This window comes from Mytilus californianus, unplaced genomic scaffold (assembly GCF_021869535.1).
Source record: "Mytilus californianus isolate M0D057914Y unplaced genomic scaffold, xbMytCali1.0.p SCAF_17, whole genome shotgun sequence".
NCBI classification, from domain to species: Eukaryota; Metazoa; Mollusca; class Bivalvia; order Mytilida; family Mytilidae; genus Mytilus; species Mytilus californianus.
Genome location: NW_026262659.1, coordinates 10,018,621 through 10,034,883, shown reverse-complemented (window position 1 = coordinate 10,034,883; position 16,263 = coordinate 10,018,621). Strand labels below are relative to the sequence as shown.

The following is a 16,263-nucleotide window of genomic DNA, read 5'->3' as shown; positions in this document are numbered from 1 at the left end:
GAAATAAACAAATGAATGATAAATGTTGAACATGTACAATGAAATATATTTTAGAAATCAATTAGGCCTTATAGGCCTTATAAATTTTGGTCTTTTTCTTAACATACTGAATGACCATTTACACTCAGGACTGAGTCGCCAGTAGGCAGTACAGATGTAAAAAATGTGGATAGTGTCCACATGTGGACACAGATGATGCCCCTGCTAGCATATCATATAGTTATAAAGGGACGCTACCCAAATTTGAACTTGATCTGAGTTTTGTGGTTATAAGCATTGTGTGTAAGTCTCATAACATTAGGTTGAGGCTAACTTAAGTAGAGAACAGAAACTCAAAATTCAGCAATTTTTCTATTTGTAAACACGCATAACTCTAGAACGGTTGTGTATAAGTTTTATAACATTTGGTTGAAACAAACTAAAGTTAGAGAACGGAAACGAAAAAATCAGCAATTTTTATGTTTATAAAGGGACATAACTCAAGAATGGTAAAAGTGTCGCCACCAAATTTCATACTTAATCTGTATTATGTAGTAATAAGCATTGTGTATAAGTTTCATAACATTTGGTTGTGGCAAACTAAAGTTAGAAAACGGAAACAAAAAAATTGTACTTGATCTTAGTTTTGTGGTAATGAATATTGTGTATAGGTTAAATTTCATAATGTTTGGTTGGGGCAAACTTAAGTTACAGAATGGAAACTAAAAACTTAGCAATCTTTCGATTTATAAAGGGGCATAACTCAATAATGGTTAAAGTGACCCTACCCAAATTCAACTTGATCTGTTTTTTATCAGTGGAAGTCAAAATTAAACATTGCATTGTATAAAGCATTGATTGTAGTTGATTCAACTAAAATCATGGACAATGGAAGATAACTCCAATTTTAAAATTACTTGATATTTAGAAGAAAATAAAAATTCCATTTATAAAGGGAACCACTCAAGAACGGTTCACCAAAATTCAAACTTGATCTGTGTTTTGTGGTAATAAGCATTGGGTATAAGTTTCATAACATTTGGTTGAGGCATACTAAAATTAGAGAACAGAAACGAAAAATTCAACAATTTTTCCATTTTTAAAGGGGCATAACTCTAGAATGGTAAAATTGACACCACCAAAATTCAAACTTGATCTGTGTTTTGTGGTAATAAGCATTGCGTATAAGTTTCATAACATTTGGTTGAGGCAAACTAAAGTTAGAGAACGGAAACCAATTTTGGGACGTATGCACGTACGTTCGTACAGTCGGACAAGGGTAAAACTTAATGCCCCCTCCGCTATGGCGGGGGCATAAAAATAAAGTGTAACAAAAGAACCTAGCATCATATTGCTAGTAGCGCCAGTAGCCTTGTTTGGTGAATTTGTGCTTTTTTTTTTTAATTTGGCTAATGGACAAAAAATGTTTGGTTCAAATCTAAATAAAATGCTTTTATCTCCCTATTACTTACATTGTACATAGAATGGATACTACTTTGACAATTCCTTGTACATGAGAGTTGTCTGTCAAATCTTTATTTCACAAAGAATGAATTGCATAACAATGAACTGAGCTCAAAGCAAAGCACTTTAATAATACACTTAGACAATGAGCTCAATCCAGTGATATACTTTGTACTACAGGTCCTTCATGAACATCCTACTGGCCAAAACCATATCTCACAAACATGCCATACTACATGGTTGGATCAGAAGTCCTGAAAAAGACATGAACTTTATTAACATATTTTAAGTATATACACCGGTTAAAACTTTCACAAATTTGTGGTAAAATTATTCAGTATCTAGCAACTATCAATCGCTTCATGCACAAATTGATATAGGTTGAGTACCCCTCTGTCAGAAATAAGAACATACCTCCACCTAATTTTAGTTAACTGATGAAGAAACATTCAAAACTATAAAATGTTATATAATAGACTAGCTGCAATGAAATCCCAGTTTTCTAAAATGGTAGGTGGAACCTAAAACTCAAAAGATTTTAAACTATGCATTTTAAATATGGCAAATATACATGTAATAATAATTCTTCTCAAAAATTTGCTATATTTTTCCTTACACAATGTATTTTGTCTTTTGTTCGAGACTGTATATTGACTTCTAGATGTCTTTCAATTACATCCAGTTTGGCGTGGGTTGATGTTTGATTGTTGTATATGTTATATATCGACATGGGATTTGTTTATATAAATTAGGCGTGAAATAATTTTGGTTAACTGAAATCCTTTAACTTACTTCCAAATTAATGTTAATACTGAATGAAAAAATTACATTGCTAAATAACCACTTTAAAACACATGCAAACTTTTTGAGAGGAAGGCATAATGCATGTAACATCTATTAGATCTTTTTTTTAAACCATTCTAAACTACTGATAAGTGATAAAGTTTGTTAACTGTTACTTACCTTCAAAAAGGGGGTTGCATTCACTTTACTACATATACATATAAATATAATCAACAATACTGAGTGCAACACCTAGGATAAATAGAGGATTGTTTTGTAAGAATAGTTGCTGAAATAAGCAGGCAATATTCAAAGTGGAATAAAAAATATTACAGGACTGTGTTTTAAAGTAATAAGCATTGTGCAGAGCTCACGTTACCATGCTACTGGGGCGACAAAGTCGCTTTCCCGGTCGCCACTTCGCTTTGACCGACCTTCAAAAGCGAAATGTAGTCGCCCTATTGTTTACGATACTCAAATTCAGTCGCTTTCGTCATCGGCAATATTCAACATTTACCAAGTCGATGAAACAGAAATTTTTCATTTGAAAGTAAAGAAATTCAAAGACAAACGATTTATTTTCTTTAGGAGGTTAAAAGCATTGATTTTAAAGTTGGTTGCATGTTATTTTCATAAAGACAACTTTTTTATCACTTCTGGTACTTGTTACTCAAGCGTAGATCAAATCATTCTAACTTTCGGCAAAATAAGCTTGTTACTTCATTAGAACGTAATGAAATTAAAGATTTCTTGCTGTTGTGCAATACACTGTGCTGTTGCGCAATACTTAGTAAATCTGTCGTCAGACTATAAACAAATAAAGTTCAATTAATTCCCAGTCATATTAGAAATTTATGAAAATGTAAAGGGAGCTTGCATCAATAGATGTAAACAATTCACTTAAGTTTCATGAGAATTGCTGACAGCATTTTTGAGCTATTGTCCGAAAACTGGAAAATCACCCCTTTTTTAATGAATAAAACAATATCACTCAGAAATGTAAAATGTAAAATTTATAAAATTCTAAACGGAGCTTACATCAATATACACATAAACAATTCACCAAAGTTTCATACAAACTGCTGAAAGCATTTTTGATTTTTGTCCGAAACTGGAAAATCCCCTCTTTTTTCATGAATAAAACCCTGCAACTCAGAAATGTAAAATCTAAAATATATAAAAATCAAAAGGGAACTCATGTCAATAGATATAAACAATTCACCACAATTTCTTGCAAGTTGGTGAAAGCTTTTATTGTCCCAAAACTGGAAAATCCCCCCTTTTTTAATGAATAAAACCCCATAACTCAGAAACGTAAAATCTAAAATTTATAAAAAAAACTAAAGGGAGCTCATGTCAATAGATATAAACAATTCACCAAAGTTTTATGCAAATTAGTTAAAGTGGTTTTGAGTTAATGTCCGACATGTTGACGACAGACAACGGTATACCATAGTACATCCCGTAAACGGGCGTATAAAAATGACAGGGTGTCATACCACACCAAAACCTTCTGAAGGAAACACAAAGTTGGCAAACACATTTTTTTTTTCATTGACAATTAACCCTGTATAACCTTGCAGCAGTATCGAGTCTACATGCATTACCTTGTATATTTCATGTACATTGAACTTATATTATGTGGTAATTGTCAAAGTTAGTTATGTCAATTATAATTTACACATTTACTGAAACATGCCAGAGAAGTGCATGTACAAACTTTTGAATTTGATCTGCAAACTGGGAAAGCCATCCTTTTTTATGAATAAAATTCCACAATTTATTAAATTGAAAGGGAGCTTGCATCAATAGATATATATAAACAATTAACCAAAGTTTCATGACAAATGACAACTGCTTAAAGCATTTTCGAGTTAATGTCCAAAAACATGGAAATCCCCCTTTTTGAATGAATGAAACCCCTTACATTGTAACTGGATAATGTAAATTCTAAAATTCCAAAACAATCTTAAGGGAGCTCACATCAATACATGAATATAATCCCATACAACTCTGAAACAGGAAACCTAATATTTATAAAATAATCAATTCACAACAGTTTCATGCAAATTGGTGAAAGCGTTAAAGAGTTTGTGAACAAAGCATTTTTAAAGTTAATGGGCGTTAACATGAAAATCCCCCTTTTTTAATGAATAAAACCTCACATTTTGAAAATGTATATTATAAAATTCCTAAAAATCTAAAAGGGAGCTCATGATCATGTCAGTAGATATAATCAATTCACCAGAGTTTCATGCAAATTGGTGAGTTAGTTTTTATGGGGGAAAAAGGGGGGGGGGGGCATGGGGGGGGCTAGGATGAAAAATTTTGTCCTGCCTTTTTTTTTTAGTTCGAGATGTAATCTGTCTTGCCTTTATATTTTTCACTCTTTTTTTGTCCTGCCTTTCTTTCTATTAGTTTATCCCGACTTGTTTTTACATAAATTGTCATCCTGCCTTTTTTTCAAATTTCATCCTAGACCCCCCCCCCCCCCCCCCCCTAAAATTCAAATGGTAGCTCCCTAAGTTAGCAAACAAATTATTTTATTTTTACATTGACAAACCTGTATAACCTTGAAGCAGTATTAAGTTCATGTATTATCCCGCATATTATTACATGTACACTGAACTAAAACAAATTGTGGTCATTGTCAAAATTATAATTTACAGTTTACTTTTCCAATACTTTTAATTTAAGATTAGGGCATTTTTGTCATTGGAATTGAGTTTTGTAGTCGGAGATTACTCTAACCTCCAACGACTGTTTTGCGACACCAGCTAGGGCAGTGCGACTACAGCTGGTCCAATATCAGATAGATGATATTTGCCCGTCCAAAGTGGATGTGCTGCTTCGTTGCTTCTGGAGTCGACTGGATCCATATAAATCAAGCCTCAATTTATTCATTGTTCTCTTCATTTAAGTAAGTTTGATCAACCTGCCACCCGTTATCTTCTCATATTTGGACAGTTTTCACATTGACCCATCCAGTGGCGGATCCAGAAATTTTCATAAGAGGGGGCCCACTGACTGCCTAAGAGGGGGCCCGCTCCAGTCATGCTTCAGTGATTCCCTATATAATCAACCAAAATTTATCCCACAAAAGGGGGGGCCCCTGGCCCCCCCTAAATCCGCCTCTGCCATCAATACTGACATTTTAGAGGGTATGAATGCCCTTTACCGTCAGGCGTCCAACGGTCAATTTCGGCTACCGTTAGTGTCAAATATGTTATCATTTTACCGTGATTCGTCAACATATCCTTATCGTGATTCATCAGAGGTCTAAAATAATTATCGTTACCGTTATTTTTGGCAAAAAATTAACGTGATTCGTCAAAATCTGTCAATTTTTTTATCGTCTTGAAGAAAGTCTTCATTTTATCGTCATGCACCAAAAATTACCGTTAACGTCATTTGGCAAGATTTTTTACCGTTAATCGTCATGAAGGTACCCCCATTACCACCCTCATTTTAACTTTCACTTTATAAGAATGTCACATGACCAACATTATGGGAACTGATTTATGCAAATGACCCTTATTCAATAGGAAAACAATCTATATAAATCGAGCCTCAATTAGTTCATTTCTCTCTTCATTTAAGTAAGTTTAATCGACCTGCCACCTGCTATTTTCTCACATTTGGACAGTTTTCACATTGACACATCAATACTGGTATTTTTACTTTAAGGTTCATGTGGACCCTTCGTCTAAAATGGCTGCATTTTCACCTCAAAATTTACTCTGAGTACAGACAAACCTGTGCATCTGGAAAAGTTTTAAGGCATAGCATGCCCTAGATAAATAAAATTCAAATATATTTTATGTTTATGAAAATTAAAAACTTAACCGGATTTTGCAGTGCACTTTTTTCATTCCACCAGAAGGTGCCAAAATAAACAAAGTTGGGAAAGAGGTTTGAGAACTTCCCCACAGGTAATAATTGAAGTGAACTGTTTTGATTGACATGGACAATAGATGGACAATAGATACCTGACAATAATTGGTGATTTAAACTGTGTACCTGAGTGGACCATATCAAGTGAAACTCAACTGTTTGTTAATTTTATCATCTTCTGCAGGGACGAAAAAAGTGCACTGCTAAATCCAGTTAAGTTTTAAATTTTCTAAAACATACAATGCATTAGAAGTTTATTTATCTAGGGCATGCTATGCCTTAAAACTTTTCCAGATGCACAGGTATGTCTGTCCTCAGAGTAAATTTTGAGGTGAAAATGCAGCCATTTCAGCCAAAGGGTCCACATGAACCTTTAATTTAAAAGATTGTGACATGACCAACAGAAAAAGTAATTTACAATGCATTATGAGAGCTGATTTATGAAAATGACCCTTATTCAATAGGAAAACATAATCTAATAGTTCATTTATGATGCAAATAAGCTGAATGGCCGAGTGTGTTCATTTTGAAAATAAAGAGTTAAAATGCAGGAATCGCAAAAACAGATGTTGGACATCAGAGTAATCTCGGACTATGAGTATGAGTTTTAGGCAATTTGTAGGGGGGAGGGTTCAAGGGAAGCAAATGCTCTTTAAATTATGCATGTTTCAAAAATTGGGGAAAAATAACACAGAGCGTTGAGTCATTTTTTTCAGACTTTAAATAATGACTAATGTAGACTTACCTTCTAATTCTATAAAAAAATCACAACTACTGAACTGTTGAACAGGAACAATCATGGTACTTTTTTGTCTACGAAACTACACTATGACATCTGATCTTCAAAACCTACAAACAGACACAGAAATATCATCAAATAGTGAAATATAAGATTGATTGCACCTTGTATGGATAGTTCCGACACGTGTTACATGGGGAGCCCGTTTGTTTACAAATAATAATGTCACGTGATCACGCACTGGCCGTCACAAATTTTTATCCTCCGCCATTTCTTGCACAATTCACAAATGCATAACCAATTTATCTTGCGGACATGCAATGGGAATGTGCACGGTTATCAAAAACTACAAAAATATTGCATGTACAGTTAAGGTTCATCATAACAAATGGACAAATATGGCCGTATTTTCACCTCAAAAACTACTCTGTGTACAGACTTACCTGTGCAGTTTGGAAAGTTTTAAGGCCTGGCATCCACTAGATATATAAAAGTTAAATTTATTTTGCATATCAGAAAGATAAAATCTTTTTTGGATTATGATGGGCATTTTTTTTCCTTCCCGCAGAAAGTGTAAAAATAAACAAACACCTGAATTGCATTTGATACTGTCCACTCAGTTACTACCTTAAACTCACCTATATATGTGTAGATATCTATTGTCCATGCCAATCATGGACAATCAATACAATACAAATCAGTTGTTACCTGAGAGGGAGCATCTCAAAGTTATATCCCAACTTAGTTTATTTTTACACCTTCTGCGGGAAGGAAAAAAAATGCCCATCATAATCCAAAAAAGATTTTATCTTTCTGATATGCAAAATGGATTTAACTTTTATATATCTAGTGGATGCCAGGCCTTAAAACTTTCCAAACTGCACAGGTAAGTCTGTACACAGAGTAGTTTTTGAGGTGAAAATACGGCCATATTTGTCCATTTGCATACATGTGATTCTTCCGGCGGGAGTCAAAATCTCCCGCTTTTCAGACCCTCTTCCGTCCCTCCCGTTAAAAATTGAAATCTTCCGCTTTTTGAAAATGTCAACCTCGAAAAATTTTCAGTAGACATTTTTGTTTACAAAATTGATACTGACAGAGAAAAAGTCCGAGAAACTCGAAATTGATATGGGAAAAGTCCGAGAAAAACGGAAGTCACCATTTCCTGTTATTGATTTTGGAGGTGTCAAAAGGTAAACATGTAATTAGTGCAGTAATCAATGAAGGTGTTTAGGATTAGACTGTATATACAACAATAAAAGATGATTGACAATTACCTGGTAATCAACTAGCTAGTTTAAGACACACGCCTGGATGATTAAAAGTGAAATACTGACAATGCCAATGGATTAAGTTGTATAAACAACGACTTTAATTTGATGCTGTTGAAAACATTGAACAGTTACATTATATTACTGAACCTCAAAGACAAATGAAATCAACTCAGATATGATATTTATGGCTTGTTTTCTATCCAAGCCAATGGAATACCTATATAAGTATGTTTGTCTTGGACAATTCTAAAATTTTATAATTTGAAAAAATGCAAACCGTATGTTATCACCAAATACCACAGCAGCAAATTAAAAAAGACCAAGTATCTAGTCAAATTCAACTCTGACTGGAGATCTGATTTCAAATGGTGCAAGTCCAGTGCCAACGGTCAAGACCATGCTTGCTACACCTCTTGCAAAGCTGACTATGGTGGCCCTAATGACTTAACCAAACATATGGAGATAACTACCCATCAGAAAGCCCACAACTCTACCAATTCAACACCACTGTTCAGTAGTGGTACCAAAGTTGACAATGTAGCTTAGGCAGAGATACTTTTTGCCAACTATATATGATGGCTGATCACTTTATCTTGAACTATATATAATGAATAAATATTTGAAAAACCCTTATCTTCTATTTCTATTAAGTACAAATGGCTATGCAGGTGTTTAAAGGTATAGAATCATTAACAAAAAAAGAAGAAATGCAGTTTAAACACCAAAAAAAACCCATTGCGTACGTCGATAAAAAATCTCCAGTTATGTGGCCCAAACTCCAGCTGAAAATTTCCAAATCTCCAGTTGTGGCTTGACAACTCTGTCACATGTCTGCATTTGTTATGATGAACCTTAATGAAGAAGTTATTTCATCAAATAGATAAGATTTTCACTCATGACACAAATTGACTGGGTGTCATCGCCATCGGGGAAAATTGATAAATAAGATTAAATTGACCGCCAAGAAGGTGTAGAGAACCACCTCTGGAGAACCTTAACATTAATAAGTAATACTCACCAAAATTTCTCTATAATTAACGCTATTTTCTGTTGGAAAATTTCAGAAAGATGCTGATAAACTTATTTGGCGACACAGATTATTTTCCTGTTTGGGCGCGAAATATATTCTTACTCTTAATACTTGACGTAACAAAATTTGTATAGAATTATATTTTACTAAAGCTCAGCGTAAATATGCAGAAGCATGACAATACATTAATGATAAAATGTGTAAATATTTCTGTAAAAGAATATAATCTTACTTTCCCAGTATACTTCACTTAGAATTACATTTGAGCGCAAGAAAGTCTCCTTGTGAATCGGCCCGGGGTCGAAGTTCAACATATCAACGGAAATTTTTGCGTGTGCTTGCGTTGCTTTACATCGAGGCTACAGCTTTTCAACCAATCGGGGAATGTTTACCTAGGGCATACATCTATTTTTACTGCAGGTTTTGACATGTTTAAATCGGGATAATAGAAAAATGGAATGTTGTTGGTAAATACAAAACAGAAAATGATGACCACTTTTAGCAAAAGATAAATTGGATCGGAGGTCTGTGAATTCACATTATTTGTACAACTCTCCTTACTCTTGGGAAGCGTGTGCTTTACATCGAGGCTTGGGTTGCTTTACATCGAGGCTTGCGTTGCATTACATTGACGCCATAGTAGTTCAACCAATCGGGGAATGTTTATTTGGGGCATACATCTATTTTTACTGCAGGTTTTGGCATATTTTAATCGAAATTAGAGAAAAATGGAATGATGTTAGGAGATATAAAACAGAAAATGATAAATATTTTTAGCAAAAGATGAATTGGATCGGGGTTCTGTGTATTCACATTATTTGTACAACTCTCCTTACTGATGACAAAAAATGGAATTTCCGTGACCTAAATGGTTCGCGAAAATTAATTTTTTTATATATATATAGTAACAAACCAAATATAAACCTCACACATTATAAGTCAACCTAGACAGTAATTTTTGTTTCTCTTTAAAATTTGGCATTAGAATTACTAACAATAATCTCCATGCAAAAGTATATGACAAACGGGCAATTTTTTGTTTTTCCTTGAAGTGAAGTTCTATTTTGATTTTCTCTTGAACTGTTCATTTCTGAGCATAAAATTTACATAACTAAGACGGTTTACATCAGGAAAGTATATATAACATATTTAAGAAGTATTATCCGAAATATAGGGACTAATTGTTGGGAGTGATTCCATTTGCAGGAATAAAATAAAAGTTGCATTACACACTCAGCTTTCTGCGGTAGTATTATTTTTTTCGTTCAATTGGTTGATATTGTCCAGCTTTTAATTTTGTCAGGTTTTATGGACTTCCCCCTTCTTTTAATTTGCCTTGGAGTTCGGTATTTCTGTAAATATATCTTTTATAAGATAAAACGTCTTGAAATAAAGAGACAAAATATAACAAAGGGATATTCAAACTCATAAATCGAAAACCAACAGTTTGTTTTCAAGTTTTCATACTTTGAAAACTGTAATATAAAAAAGCGAAAATGGACAAAAGTGAAGATCTATTGATATGTCATCATGGCTAAAATCGTCAGTCTACTTCTTATAATTATTGTCCTAAAATGAGTTTGAGTCATTTTTTGTATGATTTGGCAAAAAACAATTGTAGCTAAGTAGAAACTTATAGGAGTTACTGCCTTTAAAAAAAATTTAAACCAATTTTTGTCAGTGTTTGCAAAAGCTATAGTAGAGAGAAACGATAAACATAAAAAATGATCAGAAAGAGAATTTTAGTCATAATTTAAGTTTTAGTCTATAATGCACATAGATCCGCCTAAGGGGACATAAACACTCAAAAAAAGTTAGGTAGGTTGGTGGGGAAGCATTTTCAGCAAATGGAATATTTGTGAGTGATATTCAACCTATTAAGGAAATTTCTTTTTCCATTGTAGTGATTCTCTAATGTGTAGTTCTGCAGTAACATTACCTTAGTGGTGAAAAGTTTGCCTGTCACATTTGGTACAATATTTCAAATATTGGCTTTGACTTGCAGAGGATTTTCATGATATCACATCACGTTACTACTGCAAGCAAAAAGTTCCAATGATTGAGATGATTGTCTAAGTTTATTTTAAAATGGGCTAAAACTCTAACAAAAGACAGTCGACAATTTTCAAATGTCAAATAACTTACAAAATTGCATTATAAATAATGGAAAGAAAGATCAAAACAGATGAATTAATCCCCTCTTTGATTTTTTATGATTTTCTAATTTGTTCTTCTCAAGTTATGAGAATTAAAATCTTTGAATAAAATGGCTAAAGGACTGATGTATGATTCACTCATTCATATTGCCTAGTGTTCAATCAAGTTATCTTTAAAATTTTATTTAATTATTCAATAACAAGGATCAAAGGAACAATATTGAGATGCATAACTAAATCAATGTAAAGTAACGGTGAACATGAATCTGATTGCATGTTTGCTAATAAATGTTGTAAATAAACACGTTATTGTACATTGAAAGAGCTTGGTTAAATGGTAAGTGTTTCAAGAATTAAAAATATGATGTCCAAATCTGTAGGTTGGCCTGGCCTAACATTAAATCATCATATTATATTTGGACAAATCATAAGGTTGACAATATGTTATTGTATCACGTTGTCATTTACTGAAAGGGGGCGATGCTATTATTTTGTCTTATTCTAAGTGTTAACCTTGGACATTTTTTATTAGTTAAAAAAAAGTCTTTATTGACAACTATAAACAGAAATTTGTACTAACGTTATGATATTATACTTAATCTAAAAGGGGATAACATTTGTTCTGCTGATTTTATTAAGTGTTTGGAATCGTTAATGGTAATGTTTGGCTAGTCCAAAAAGAGTTACTGATTAACGTCCGAAAATGTTTTTAAAAGAGTTACTAAGGAAAAAAAATGCGATAACTACAACCATATATTAAAACAATATTCAAGTCAGCCAAAAAGAAGGCAGTTCTGTTTTGTCTGTTTTCAACATTGTTAATGTTAAATTCCAATTGGCTGAATAAAAATGCTTATCAGCACAGTGTGTCTGTTGACTTTGGAACTTTTGCATGGTGTATATGTTAAAGTTTATGATAAGGTCAGTTTCAGATGAACTACTAAGGTTAAGTAAATGATATTTGGTATGCAGTTTTCATAAACATTTGTGTGTCGTATTTTCTACAGGGTAAAGCCAATGATATTCGAAAATTGGTGAGAATATCTTTAAAATGAGCCTATTTTGGCAGTTTTTGCAGTTTTGCACTAAATGCAAGAAGTTAAAAGCCCTAATGCCACTATTTAAGACATAATTAAAAAAAAAACAAACTTATGTCTGACAGACTTACCTGTATATGTTTTATGAACATTTTAAGGATGTTATTTGGTAGATTTAAAGTTCTTTTTTATTTTGAATTCAATGGGCCAAAAATTGGCCTGTTCATACCTTCTCCTTATGACAAAATGTTTTTTGTTAGGATTTAAAAAAAATTGAAAAAAAAGGTAAACTTCGTTCATAAATTTAATTTACTGTGATGAAAATTGATTCTTGTGAAATTGGAAAAAAAAATGTGGTAAAATTTGTTAAGATACATCTTTATGTATTTGGAATGCAACAATATGCTATTCAAAATTGATCCCAGGTGTCAAATTTCCATTCCTTACTTGATGTTTGTGTAAAAAAAAAAATTCGAGAAACTTCTTTATGTGCTAGGATACGCAAATTGAAATATTGGTATAATGCGTATTCCAAATTTATAATTTATTCCATTAATGACAAAAAGAAATTTTTGTTAAATTGAACAAAAAAAATCTGATAAAAAACTCTGTTTTGTTCAAGAGTCTCAAATTTTGAGAAAGAATTGCAACACAAGTTGATATATAGGTACAATATTGATATGCTTTTCCAAATGGATTCTCAGGGTTATTTTATTCAGTGAAAAGTATTTGAAAAAAACACCAATATAACGAAGCACCTTTTTTTTTGCTACAAGATTTTGTTGAAAATTGATTAAAAGATACAATATACTAGTCAAAATTGATTTCCTATGTCAAAAATTGTTCGTCCACAACAATTTTAAAATGACTGCCATAAATGCATACTACATAAAACATTCATAGTCAGTTCAGATTTGATATTTGCAGTGCACATGAGCTGAATAATTTTTATTTTGTTCATTCTTTAAAAAAAAAATAATTTCTATTAAATGTTTTGGTTTGTTTGTATCAAAAATTTGTTTTTGAGCCTCACACAAGCTTGACCCTTCTTGGCATTGCCAGTTTTCTTGTTTCTTTATAACTAGTATTATTAGACTGCCAAAGTTCTGTAATCAAGGATTTCTCATTTGCTTGTCAATTTTATGTCAATGTCATCTGGTTTGACAACTTGGCTGAATACTTGCAGTGTTAGTGATTGACGTTGTATTCTTGATGTACAGTTAGTCCCATTGGCTGTGGTTGAGAGAAAGTGGACTGTTATTTTCACAGTCGGCATTGTTCACACATCACTACATATCATTAATTAGGACAAAGATAAACATGAAATTATTCTTGTTAACGTAAACATATGAAAGCCTTATTCCATATTGCGTCATTGACGTCACATGTACTTTCGTTTCTAAATGCTGTGTCCTTTTCAAGTCACGCCTTGTACCTTGTATTGACATGAGAATTAGTAAACTATAATATATTTAAACGTGTAAATATATTTGTTATAAAAACGTATTGAAGGCCAAACGGTAAAATAGTTGTGCTCTTTTTTACATTTCTATGTGTGTTTTGGATAACTGACTTGTGTGCTTTGTTCCGAGTTGATGAGTCCAGCCCTTTCCAACTGAGCCTTAAATCTAAAAAAGATATTGTTTTACAGTTCATTATAATATTGTGTTGTTACCCAATGGCCAGTTTAGGGTAGGGTTGAGCGCTATCAACCCGACGCATTGTATATGTGTCTGTTTAAATTCACGTCACATTTCAACTGAAAATCTACTTTACCAAGGAAACGGATTTAAATAAACAAAGGGTCACAGATTTGAGTGTCATGACGTCATGGGATAGAGAACCGTAGAAAAGGACATAGACCTGAGGCCGAACATAGATTTGACTCTGACATATATAAATATTTATATAATAAAAAATAGAAATAGGAGCTTGGATTTTGAATTTGAATATGCTGCCTTTTAGTACTTGTGGTATGATTTGGCCAGGAATATGTATTTGATAGTAAAAAAAAAATAAGTTGCTTACATCTTCTAGCTTTTTGTGAATGTCTAGGAGACAAACGAAATATTTGTTGCACAATGATTCGTCCAATGGTCTGTTCTTTATCCTTATGAATTCATCTTGTGTACTGGGGTCAAGTTGAAGGACATATGTCGTTAGGTCTTTCCATAGTGTTTGGAACTCTTTTTCAGTTATGGCACATTTTGTGTTGTGACTAAGGTAGTTGTTCTTACATTTCCTTAGTTCTTTAATCAATATCTCTTCATTTGATGTCAGATTGCAGCAGTTCAGTAGAATCAAACTAGTCAAGGTGATGTCAAGATCATCTAATTTTACATTATTAGTTGTATACAAGCAGTGACAGAGATGGCTGGGTTGGTTGGGTGGTCCTGGATTCTCTGTGTACAATAAATCCCATTGGCTGTAGTCCTACAGTTGGTACTATCCACACAACACTTAATATTCCGATGCGGAGATGAAACAGGATGTGTATGACAGGTTTACCTTTGATGAAATCCTGTAGACATCCAAACCTTTTACTTTTGTAGTTTGTTTCTAACCTCTGTCTGAAGACTGGTGTTACAATCTCCATTATAACAGAACCAACTATGAAGTAACGTCTATGATCATCTCTATCCATCCTACAATAAAAAAAGCAAGAAACACATAAGACAATTCTATCATTTGGAGGCCTCTCTCTAAAAACTGGGTTTACAATCTCCTAAATAACAGAACAAATAGTGAAGTAACGTCAACAGTCGTTTTGGTCCATCATATAGTTTTAAAAAAAGAAGTGAATGTACCATAATACAAGTCATAACAATGTTTAGTATGTATGGACAGGGAAAATTTGTAAAAATATCTTGAATTTTACAAGAGAAAACATGAATGAAATCCATGATTTTTATATATAGATACAGGATGCTATAAAATTTGTGTTTGGCAAATGTTAGATGTAGACTTAATCTTTCTTCATGGTTTTCTGAAGTGAAAAATTTGTTTATTTCAGTTACTCAAGATATTAGTTTAGTAGGTAGTAATTTCAGTTATAGAAATCATATGCAGTAGAAACTAAATATTTTGTTCCTTTATACTATGACTGTATTCTATTTTTATATTTGCTGCATTGATATTCAGAGAGCTAATCAGTTTTTAATTTTAAATACAGTAAAATTGAAGGTTAAAAAGGTACAAATGGTAGAAATATGAGGTATCTGAAGTTTTTACCAACCTGAGTCTATCTGCTGATTGTTTCTGGTAAATATATTACATTGAAGTAGACAAAATGGATAGGAAGAATTGCCGTTGTTAACTGCTATTTGGAAATACCCTTTACTATATTTAGAATTAAAATCACATGTCATTGGAGGCAGTGTTTATATTTAAACTTCATTGATATTACAAATAGAATAATTTTTACGTTTGAATCAATTCAATATACTGTTTTATTACATTTGCAGTATTTCATAAAACATCACCAAATGTAATGAGTTTAAAATATACAATGTTAAAATGAGCATACTATAAAAATTATGAGATTTTTATGATTGCCAATGAGATAGAACTATTCACAAAGAGGTAAACAACTACAGGTCACCATAATGTCTATATCATTATATTAAATGACTTCTAGAGATCTTTCAGTTGATACCAGTTTTATTTTTTTTACAGATTATTGAACATGTCGTTCACAAGAGCTGTACCCGAGGACTAATTGCAAAGATGGACAAAATAAATTATTCTTTTTTGGGAACTACATGCTTATTAAAGGGGCATTAGCTGTCAAATTCATGTTCACTGATTTGACTCAAATTCTCATATTTGACTTATAACATACTAAAACTATATCCAAATTATAAAATGTCTAAAATCAACAATTTACGATGCATGAACACGATTATAT

At 32.6% G+C, this 16,263-nt stretch overlaps 1 protein-coding gene across 1 annotated transcript in view; it reads right to left on the bottom strand.

The window, feature by feature from the left end:
- The window catches only part of LOC127726384 (uncharacterized), a 205,871-nt gene extending 190,178 nt beyond the window's left edge, over positions 1 to 15,693 (bottom strand). Inside the window, exons 1-2 of the mRNA XM_052233781.1 lie at positions 15,592 to 15,693; positions 14,385 to 15,001 (exon numbers count right to left, since the gene is read on the bottom strand). The gene's annotated coding sequence lies outside the window, so the exon portion shown is untranslated. The remainder of the gene's footprint in view (positions 1 to 14,384; positions 15,002 to 15,591) is intronic.
- Positions 15,694 to 16,263: the final 570 nt, after the last annotated feature.